This window comes from Anolis carolinensis, chromosome 3 (assembly GCF_035594765.1).
Source record: "Anolis carolinensis isolate JA03-04 chromosome 3, rAnoCar3.1.pri, whole genome shotgun sequence".
Taxonomy (NCBI): Eukaryota; Metazoa; Chordata; class Lepidosauria; order Squamata; family Dactyloidae; genus Anolis; species Anolis carolinensis.
In genome coordinates, this window is record NC_085843.1 from 213,856,275 (window position 1) to 213,868,041 (window position 11,767).

Genomic DNA, 11,767 nt, shown 5'->3' on the forward strand with positions numbered 1-11,767 from the left:
TGCACTAACAGAAATATTTCCTGCACAGAATAAGTTGCTTTCTATGCAAAACAACCCTTTGTAAATTTTGTAGAAAGTAAGTTGCAAATTGCAAATTTTCTTCAAAAACTGCATTACTTTGGGAATTTTTTTTGCAATGGTAAGATAATTTCTAAAATGACTCATTGTTTTCTTTGAGAAGAAACTAGTGAAAAATTGCACCTCTCCCATACTCATGGGAATGCCTCTGCAGAGAATGATCCTTTTGGCTGAATGAGAGTGGGGGAGTTAGTCTCTCCCAGCTATGTGTGCCAGGGTTTACAGCCCAGCACTAGGCAAGGGCTGGAAGATGGGGAGTTGATCTATCTGAGCAACATCTCATGGACCAGGATCTCCTTGCTCCGATCATGTCACGCCTGTGGCAACGGAGCACCAAGAACCGGACACGGAGGCCAACATCTATCTAATATCTTTATTAAAGAAATATATAAGAATAATAAAAACAAGTAGAAAATATAGTCCAGCAACAGACCTTTCAGGAAACATCAACATCAGGCATCTGGAAAGATTCCGGCTCTTGCTGAGCCGGCAAAAACCCCATGTTTTCGTCTTCATTAGCCACGATGGTACTGGGAGCAGGACTACAAGGCCCATGAGGCATCACAGATCAGATGGGTTTGAGTGTCTCTTTGCTAAAGTGGCAGACTGGGACGGAAAGATAATTTTGTTGATGTACCAGTGACCTCATTGCCCCACACCTCCCTACCTGAGATTTGGAGCTGATCTCAGGGTTGGTGTTGGAGTCCCTTAAACTTATGGTTCTTGGGGACTTCAATATCCACACCATTCAGGAGCAGCTCAGAGCTTTATGGCCTCAATGACAACCATGGGGCTGTCCCAAGTGATAACTGGCCCCACTCATAATGCCGGACACACTCCGGACCTAATTTCATCTCCAAGGTTCAGGGTAGCCAGAATCTGAAAGTGGAGGAACACGTCTGCTTCTGTTGTCATGGTCACATCATGTCCTGGTCAGGTTTAGTATCACTGGGGCCCCTAACCTCCGCAGAGCTGACAGACCCATTAAGATAGTGCACCTCAGGAGTCTGATAGATCCAGATGGATTCCCAAAGTTTCTTAGGGAATTTCTGGCTTCTAAAGTAGGTGATCCTATTCGTGCCTTGGTTGACCTCTGGAATATGGAGGTGGCTAGGACAATCAATATGATTGATCCAAAGAGTCTTCTTCCCAGATGTGGAGCTAAGATGATTTCCTGGTTTTCTGTGGAGCTACTTACTATGAAGCAGCTTGGAAGGTGACTAGAGTGCAAGTGGAGAAAAAAAACGATGTGAATCCAACTACAAGAAGATCAAACTCCATTAAAAGGTGTATGGCGTTGCCACAGCTAAGAAAACACTTTATTCCATCTCAATTGTGGCTGCAAAAGATAGACCCTCTGAATTGTTCAGGGTAGTGTGAGGGCTCCTGAACCTGAGAGTAGAAGACTATCTGTTTTACTTTAATTCCCATTGTGAGGCCTTTGCAAGCCATTTTTCTTTGAAGATTAGTCAGATATGAAATGTTTTTGGATGCTACTATTAGCTACTATGGATGTCCTGCCTTGTCCTGTTCTTATGGATTCATTTCAACTTGTATTACTTGAAGATACTAACAGAATCCTTGTAGAAGTAAAAAGCCACCACCTGCATCCTTGACCCCCGTCCCTCTTGGCTTGTCAAACAAGCCAAGGGGAGCATAGACTGGATTATGGAATTGATTAATACCTCGTTCAATGAAGGCACAGTCCCCACAGTCTTGAAAGAGGCTGTGGTAAAATCTTTACTCATAAACAGTCCTTGGATCAGACCGTATTGGACAATGACAGGCCAGTCTCAAATATACCCTTTATCAGCAAAATCTTGGAGCAGGTGGTGGCCAAACAACTCCAGGGATTTCTGGATGAGATTGATTATTTGGATCCATTTGACTTTAGATGAGGATACGGAACAGAAAAGGCTTTGGTTGCCTTGGTGGATGATCTACACGGAGAACTTGATAGGGGGAGTGTGACCCTGTTAAGTCTCCTGGACCTCTCAGCAGCGTTCAATACCATTGAGCATGGTATCTTTCTCAGAAGATTTGAGGGGATAGGGCTAGCAGGCACTGTGTTACAGTGGCTTCGATCCTTCCTCATGGGCGAATCCAGAAGGTGGTCTTGGAGGAGTCTTGCTCAACCTCTTCACCAATGAGCTGTGAAGTCCAACAGCGCTCATTGCTTTCCCTGATGTTATTCAATATCTACATGAAGCCACTAGGAAAGATCATCTGGAGTTTTGGAGTTCAGTATCATCTGTCGCAGATGATGCCCAACTCTATTACTCATTTTCACCTGATGCCAAGGAAGCAGTTCTGCACCTGAACTGTTGTCTAAAGTCAGTAATGAACTGGAAGAGCTTAAACAAGTTGAAATTCAGTCCAGATAAGATGGAAGTACTGCTGGTCTCTCAGAAGATGGATTAAGATCTGCCCTGTTCCTGCTAACTTTCTGAAGGAGGGTAAAGACCTTCCTATTTAAGAAGGCTTTTAACTAAAGTCTAATCTTATGATCTGGAGCTGGGTAACTATTTTAAGATAAAAATTCCTGTATGTTGAAGGGGTTTTATATGGAGGAGAGGTTAATTGCTTATATAGAACGTGATTTTCAATATGTTTTAAACTTTTGCATTGCATGTGTTTGATGTGTAAGCTGCCTTGAGTCTACTGAGGAGAAAGCTGGGGTAAGAATATCACAAATAAATAAAAATGATATGCCGTCACATTCCTATGAATGAGGTAGGGAAACAATGAGTCCCCTTTGGAGAAATAAAGTGGGGTATAATAATAATAATAATAATAATAATAATAATAATAATAATAATAATAACAACAACAACAACAACAACAATAACAACAACAACAATTCCTCAATTCCATACCTCACAACCTCTGAGGATGCCTGCCATAGATGTGGGCGAAACGTCAGGAGAGAATACTTCTGGAACATGGCCACACAGCCCGAAAGACATACAACAACCCTGCAATTCCTCAATTGCTGAAAAAGAAATAATTTTCCCTTTCATCACACTGAAAAGGAAAGATCATGACAAATGTGGAGAGAATTTAGCAGAAATGCATTCGAATCATCACACCTACAATGGAACGCTATAATGGGTATCAAGGATCCCACAGCTATATTGCCATTCTAGTCACACTTCTTGCACCAGTAAGCTTCACTAAACTCACAGAGGCTTAACTCTAAGTAAACATTCACAGGACTGTATTGTTAGAATACATATCTGTTTCACACATGTTTTTTCCCCATTATCAGAAAAGTTATTTTTTTTCAGTGAAGGAGGAGAGTTATGGTAGAAGGAAATTAAACAAAACTTTTGTTTACTTTCACAATTGGTAGAATTGTGGCATCCTTGAATGTTTACATCAGTTCATCCATGGGAGGAGAGAGTGTTGGTTACAACTAAGAAATAAATAAAATTTCAAATTAAATTGTCTTTTTTGTATTGTAAGAAGATCAATACGCCCAAATTGTACCTTACATATACAAAGAGATAAAAGAGTGTTATAAAAGTAATGGTATGGTCTTTTTAAACACTGAAATTTAGTGAATGGGAAAGGCTTGTACTAAAAAGGGTCTAAAACATACACCTTTCTTCTCAACAGTATATTGTTCTTTCCAAAGATCCTCCACCTTTTATATCTTTTATACTGTTTGCACTGAGTCCAATAAATGCATTTTGGTTCAACTCTCAATTGCTAGGTAGTTGTTCATTTGTAATTTTACTTTTTATTCCTCCATCCTTCTGCAGTTAGCCGCACAGCAAAAGTTCTTGGAAATGATGCTACGGCTGCATTATATAAAAAGTTAAGATAATTACATCAGAATTAAACAGGATGATTCATTAGTGGAAATGTAGGTTCTAGCATTATTATTATTTATATAATAGAGTAAAATGTTCAGTGATCTCCTAAATAACTGTGAAGCTTTCTCCTTAGAAATAATATTTGTTAAAGGTGGGAGAAAATAGTCAATCACAAAGTTACACGAATGAGACAGTAAGAGGTAAAATGGGACCAGAACAGTAGCATATGAAATAGAAGTGTTTTGTTCCGACATTCTTCCAGGTTGATGAGGATTCATTCTCTGTTTCAGATTATAAAAAGTACCATTCCACCATACAGAGATTGACATATAACTGAATGATTTATTGAGATGGGATCCAATTCAGAGAATATAAATGGGATTAAGTACAGCCTGTTGACCAATAGAATCCAGTCAGTGCCCAAACCTCTATAGTTGGTATTTCACATATTTGACCCATAAAGCTTGAAAATCCCTTTTGAACTTTATTTAGACTTGTCCAAAGACAAACAAAATCCTAACTCACACTCTAAAAATGCTAGAGGAAATACAATGAAATGTGTGTTCAAAGACATGCACACACTCCAAGAACCTAAAGTTAAATCCAATGAAGTAACTTGTCAGTTTGCCAATACACTGCCTGTTTATTCTGAGAAGGTCTAGTTTATAGACATTTCTTCTTTCTCATTTATATAGTTATGGATATTCTAAAGCTCTCCTGAGGATGGTTGAGGTGGCGCATGGAGGCAGAAGGCTGACAACTGTCTGAAAAGCTGCACTGAGAGAACTAATTTCATCAATACTTTAAAAAGCTTTACCTAAGACATACCTAGGTTTAAAACACTTACCAATTTCTGTTCTATGAATACTTTTAAACAACCCACTGAGATGTTTATCACTTTAGTCTTTGAAAAAAGAAAGAAGAGGGGAGAAAAGAAAGAAAAAGAAAAAATATTTCCTAATAAAACCAACTCCTTTTCCTTCCAGTACAGTACCAGAATGGCCAATAATATTACTTAATTTTGGTAACATATGACATGTAACGTGGTAAGGAGTGGACTTTATTTTACATCATTAGCCTTTACAGCACCAGTCTTGTGGAGGAAGCAATTGTTAATGATATTTGCCTAATTTTAGAGTGATCCTGACTCAGCCCTAGGTTGTGTATAACCTAATTCCTATACCACAGTGGTTCTCAACCTGGGGTCCCCAGACATTTTTTGCCTACAACTCCCAGAAATCCCAGCCATTATACCAGCTGTTAGGATTTCTGGGAGTTGAAGGTTAAAAACATCTGGGGACCCCAGGATGAGAACCACCGCTATACCATTACCTATATCTGCATCTGTTCACATGTTTCACTCAACACTTTGAGTGACTAATTAATGCAAATTGACACAACTTGAACTACAATTGCCCAATGTGATGGGATCATGAGAGTTGTGATTTTATAAGGGACCTCATCACATTGAGGCCGATCCCTGTTTCTCTGCACTGTCAACACACTGCTAGCATGGAGTCCCCCAGAGCCATTATATGACACAGGATTACCTCTGACCCAGAGGAGTTGGGTATACTCCCGACTCCTCACACCCAAAAGGCAGAGGAGCTGAAGAGGAAGAGGGGACAGATGGGAAAACATCATGATAAGGGAGATTATAGGCACCGGTGGGAGGTAGCAGAGCCTGAATGCTCCCTCTGGTGTCCCATGATTTTCCCCGCTGTCCCCCACTTTACCTATGTGATAAGGTCCAAGGTCTTTAACCCTCTCTGCCAAATAGTGCTGGTGCCTTACCAAATTACAACATCCACAATTCCATAGCATTGAACCATTGTAGTTAAAGTGATGACACATTGCATTAATTTAATGGTGTAGATGCTCCCTTATTCAGGAGGGAAACTCTTGAGTGGATGAAACAGGTTAGCTCTAAATAGGACCTTAACCCACCCTATAGGCACCACAACCCTGTGTCCACTTTTAAGAATCTCCCACCAGCTTTAAGATGCCTAATACCTATTTTAGATATAGGTCAGCTCATGCATATGTTGAGAGTAGGTTTTGAGGCCAAAGTCATGGGTTTTGATATGACCCGTGGATAAGCTTAGCGTCATTCTACAGAGGGGAAAACAGAAAGTGCCAGTGTCACTTCAGGGGAACAGCATAGCCAAGGGAAAGTAGAGAAGGGATCCTTTAGCTTTGCCTAAGTGGGCTGATCTGTTTTCTTCTACCACTCTACTCAAGAGAAATGAGTGGTTTCCTTTTTTAGATGAGAGTCAAGGTATAGTGCTGCTTACATTGACCTGAGGATAAGTCGACCCAGATTTTTGGGTTGATATTTTTACTTAAATTTCTATACTTATATATAAGTGTAAGTAATAAGTATATATAGTATGTAGATTTCTGACCTGTATTCCTTTTTGAAAAACAACAACATTGCTATCTTTATATGTCTTTGTTGTTTCTGATTTATGATAACAAGCAAAACTATTCTTGACAAGGTTCTTCAATGGTTTGACACTGACTTCTTATTAATCTGAGAGAGTGTTACTTTCTAGAGGTTACCTTGTGAGTTTTCAAGTCTGAATGGAGATTTGAACCCTGTCTACTAGAATTCTACTCCAACCTCTACACCACAGACACTCATTTTTATCCATCCATAATATTGCCAGGGACAAATCAAGGAGTAAGATGAAGACTCTAGGGCAATTCAAGCAATAGAATCTTCCTTCTCTTGCACTTAAAATGTCTGTTATCAGCCAACCAATGGCAACCAACAAAAATGACATTCAAAATTATGGTATTGGCAGGCAGAGTCAGTTACTTACCACATCTCATAAGCTAGAAAAACTGAGCAAAATTAATCTTTCAGAGTGAACGATAAACCAGTGGTACTGAATCCCTGGCAAAGAATTATTACCTTTTCCTTTATATTGACAATTTTAAAGCTGCATCAGGGATGAAAGCACATGTCTGGTGGCAAGGTGAGAGATAATGGAGAGATAATGGAGTAAAGGAGATTGGCGGCAGTATCAAAGATACCAACATACCCTCCAAATTTAGACAGATAAGAACATGAGCACTCTTTTGTACGAGTATATCAGTATAGACCAAAAATAGATTCGGGACAGGGAAAGAAAATGGAAGAGAATATGAGCAATTGCAACAGACTGTCTTTTGCTGGAAAACCACGTCTTATTTCCTTCCTACAGAAAAAGCAGCATATCTCTGAGCCATGTGCAGAGTTCTTAAAAATCTTAATAGTTTGGATGGGTAGGAAAAATGAGATATTATTTTGACACCTGATCTCTTGACCAGATTTGGCAAACATGCATTGTTATATTATGGGCTCGTATGCCTGCTGCTGCATCCAAACTGTTTGCAATGTATCTTTTCTATAGCATAGCTAAAGAAAGCAATAGTACTTTGCCATTCTAACCTCTATTTGACATCTTTGCATATATGATAGAGCACAAACTACTTCTCATTTTTGGACTTGTGAAGTGAGGTCATTCTTTAAACTCCCTGTCATGGCAATCTAGAAAAATCGGTATACACAATCAGGATATAGTTCCATATTTTAGGCTCTAAATCAGGCTTGTTTCACCAAACTATTATCGTTATAAGGGGAAGGAAACTTGTGAAATGGAAGACCTGCCTTCTCCTTATGGAACAATTCCCTACAGCAAAGATTGCTGTTGAAGAAAGTGATATTGAGGGTTACATTTCCTCAGGAATGCTTCAATCTATTGAGAAAGTTGCCAATTCCTGGCCTGCAGTTCAGTTCATTTAACAGAATCCTCCAACTACATATTTAGCATTTACAAGAGACTAGAGAAGTTGCCATTATGAAGAAGGTATAGGAAATCTGGATCAAAGCTTTTTATTAGATATGATTTTTATTAGAGCGATATGAAATGCAGAACCAGAGACAAAGGAAATTACCTTTTTTTACCTCAGTTACCAGAATCCCAGAGGTAGTCCCATGATTGCTAAGACTGCTAAGTCCCATGATTGCTATTCTTGTTGATAAAGAAGAGAGACTGAATAATTCAATACAACAACATGGTTTAAACAACAATTCTGCACAGTAGTGGGAAGGCCAGTTAAACAAAAGAACAGGGTCAATAAATGATGGTATTTTTCAGTTTAGAACCTGACATCACAGAAAGTAGAAGATATTTAACGTTGTTATTGCTGAAGCAAGGCCTGTTGAACTATGAGATTAATTAAAAATGTACCAGCAAAGTTGCTTGCTGTATTTCTGGCCTTTTAAACTTCTCTGTTCTGTTGATAGTCAGAGGAATTGGATTGTCCATATGAATGAATTTCTCTAAGAAATGTAGAATTCTCCAACAGTTTCTTGGAATGGGGCACATCTTTAGCACAAATGTACCAAAGTTCCTTTTTCATTCTTAAGATTTTCTTAATTTTTTATCACATTGCTGTAAAATACCTATGTTAGAATGAATCATACTTCTTTATCTATGGGAGAAGAGGAAGACTTCATCTTCTTTGAACTCTTCCCGCTCTCTCATCAGTGATCATTGTACGATCAATGAAAAATGTTTCAGTACTCATTGCTAAACTTGGGGGGGGAGTGAAACATTTCCAAAATGTTTCTAAAATATCGTAAGAGGTCCAAATCATAACTATAATGCTATAACAAAAAAATTGTTACTTTTTCGTTATGTAATTGCGTGAGTGGGGAAGCTTCTGGGGCTCATTTCTCCCTCATTTTTAGAGCTATTGGATGAAACTTGCTACAATTGTGGAACACATTTACCACTGTTACCCACCAAGATTCAGAACATTTCACACATCCACTATCTGATTTTTGGAAATTTTTAAAAGTTTTTATTAACAATATTTTTTAAAAAACTACAAGAACTGTGTTAGAGAATTCATACCTGTGGCAGAGAAATCAAAAGTCCCTGCCCTAAACTACACTTCTCAGAATTCTACTCATTTCATAATACCACACTTAGTAAAGCCTCAATGTGATAGTCTCTGCCTGTCATTCTCTAGGCTGGTGTAATGCCTCTAGGCTGCGTGAGCACTGGAACCCAACACGGAGGCCAATAAACAATCTATATCTTTATTAATGCAATAAAAGAATAAAACAAAAGTATGCAGAGAATATAGTCAAGCAATTGTCCTTATAGGAAAGATCAAAAATAGTCCAAATAAATGAAGTTATATGTCCAGTATTAGAGTCCAAAGTCTACAATCCAATAACCAAAACACACTCAAACTCTTTGGAAGTTTGAGTGGGGAAAGAGCAAGGATTCACCGGGAGATTCTTGAAGTTAAGTCCAGACAAGGATTCGAGGCTAGGCAAGGTAATTCATGGTGGATCTGAAACGCAGTCCAAACTTGAACAGGAGTGAAAACGCAACTCCTGGTTTACTCGTGAGTAAGCGCACCGAAAGGCCACTTAGGAGCTCAGGAACAAGAGACGATGTTCTTCTTGGATTAGTCACGTTGACACCGCGATAGGGAGAGCTCAGTGCAGAACTTTTATGGAAGTTCAAGAGTTCCCCCCAACAGGTGTTTAACTCCCCTATTGTTCCCAGAGAAAGTAGCTGTGTCAACATGCCTGCCTCCCCGATACTTCCCAAGGGAAACGGGTTAATTAAAATCCTCTCTCTCCGCTAATCTCGCACTTCGTCTCAAAAACTCCTTATGGGAGCAACGTGTTTTGAGAAAAGACTTCCTATCAAACACAACACTTTCCGGGGAACCAGGCTCTGTTTCAAGGGCGTCCGTACTTTGCTTTGGCACCAAAATGTCAACAGGGAACATCTGGAATGGAACAGAATCTTGCTGAGATGGGAAAAAATCCCTATCCTCTTCAGTTTGATCTATGATGGCCGTGGGGTCATGGAGCAAGGGTCCCTGAGACATCACAGCTGGCCTGGAAAAATAATGTGAAATAATATAAACAGCATGATTAATGTTATCACTTGGGTTGCAATCTCTGACCATTTACATTACATTGTTTTTCTCTTCTGCAAGTAAACATTTACTAACAAATTACCTGTGATTTACTCTTCTTCTTCTTTCGTATTTTTAAAAGATGAAAGCAGTTTCAATACAATGTTTTTCATTCTGAGTGAAACTCCCCCAGCAAACTCAATATGGGAGAAAGATTTATTCAATCTACTCATGTTTGTCCTCCTGAACCAATACATGAATTGAAACCCAGTTATTTGTAGCAATTGATACCACTCTCAATTTTGCAATGACATTCTACTTTAAAATGCATACAAAATATGTATGTGGATTTAGAAAATCTGTACTATAGAATTGGTTGGCATTGAGAAATTGAACTAAAATAACCTTACCACTATCATAGAAATTGTATAGTTGAGTAATGAATCCAAGGTTATCTGATTGAACTGAACAAGTAAAACAAAGAATTAACTACTTAACTCACAGCAATTTGTTACTGAAGGGTTTATCATAAGTATTCTGTTTTATTTTCATTTCTACAATTTTCAACTCGATTAAATTGTGTACAGAAAAAATAGCTACCTTTACCTATTTAACAAATTGTTCATGCAACCACAATGTGGCCTTTCCTAAAATTCACGTTGAACATCAATGTTCCTTTCCCCCATTTATGTGGTCATGGCACAAATCTCTTGACAGCATGATGAATTCACCCTATCTCTCTTTCACATAGTGAGCTTTCAACAAAGCTTCCCAAAGTTGCAACTTACCCCTCCTTAAAAACTGTAATTAGGTTTTGAACTATTCACTTTTAAATTAATTATTGTTTAAAGCCCAGTGGATAAGATTTTAGTATGAGCAGAATATGAAATGCTTTGGGCTATTCCAAAGACTAAACAAAGTTAATCTGATTTCTGAAAAATTGCACTCTCAGTCTTAACCAGCAAAATTGTTTTACACTTTGTCTTTCCTGAAAACAATCGGATGAGCAATCCATTTTGAGTTTCAATAGATGAGCTGTCACTTTCTAAATGTGCATGCAAAGTATCTTCACTGACATTATGTCAATTGTATTTTTCTTCTTTTGAATACAAAAGTAGATAGACCCAGTGCTTACAAAACAAGTCAGAAATAAATACTCATTTTTGTTGACCACCAATAATAACCTTAAAATACCTTGTTAGAAAAAAGCACAAGCAATGCTGATCTAGAAGACTAACAGAACATCTGGCATGAGCATGTCTGAATTTTAAGATTTTCCAGGTAGGTCTGTATCTTGGCCCCACTATTATCACAGGAACATTCAGATGTGTCATGGGAAAGAGACTTCTTGGTATCTCTGCCTAGGCTATGGAAATACCAGGCAAGACTGGCCTTTCTCTGATCTATTTCCATGGACATACAGAGACCCAGGCCTTTGAATGTTAAACATCCATGACAGAAAAGGTATTCTGTATTTCTATCAACATTGTTATGTTTTGCCTGCCTGTTAACTGTTTTAAGGTACTGTTTTTTGTGCAACTGTTCATGTAATTGTTCTTTTCTAAAATATATCATCCATCATTTCAGCTAAAATTGTAAGCATTGTGTCTCATGTTGGGATAATGGTAGAAAAAAGCAAACAAACAAATATATAAATTGTTCTTGTGTGCCATTTCCAGTTTATGGTGACTTGAAAGTGAACCTATCACAGGAGTTTCTTTCTTGACAAAATTTATTCATAGGTGATTGCCCTCGCCTTTGCCTGAGGCAGAAAATGTGTGAGTGCTCATGGTCACCCAATAGATTTCCATAACTGAACATGTATGGTAACCCCCCCCCCCCAAGAGTCATGGTCCACAAATTATGCAGTCAAGTTTCCCACATTTGGGGAAATCGCAGGGGTCAGCACACCCGGAGTGCAATGGATGAGCCTCTAC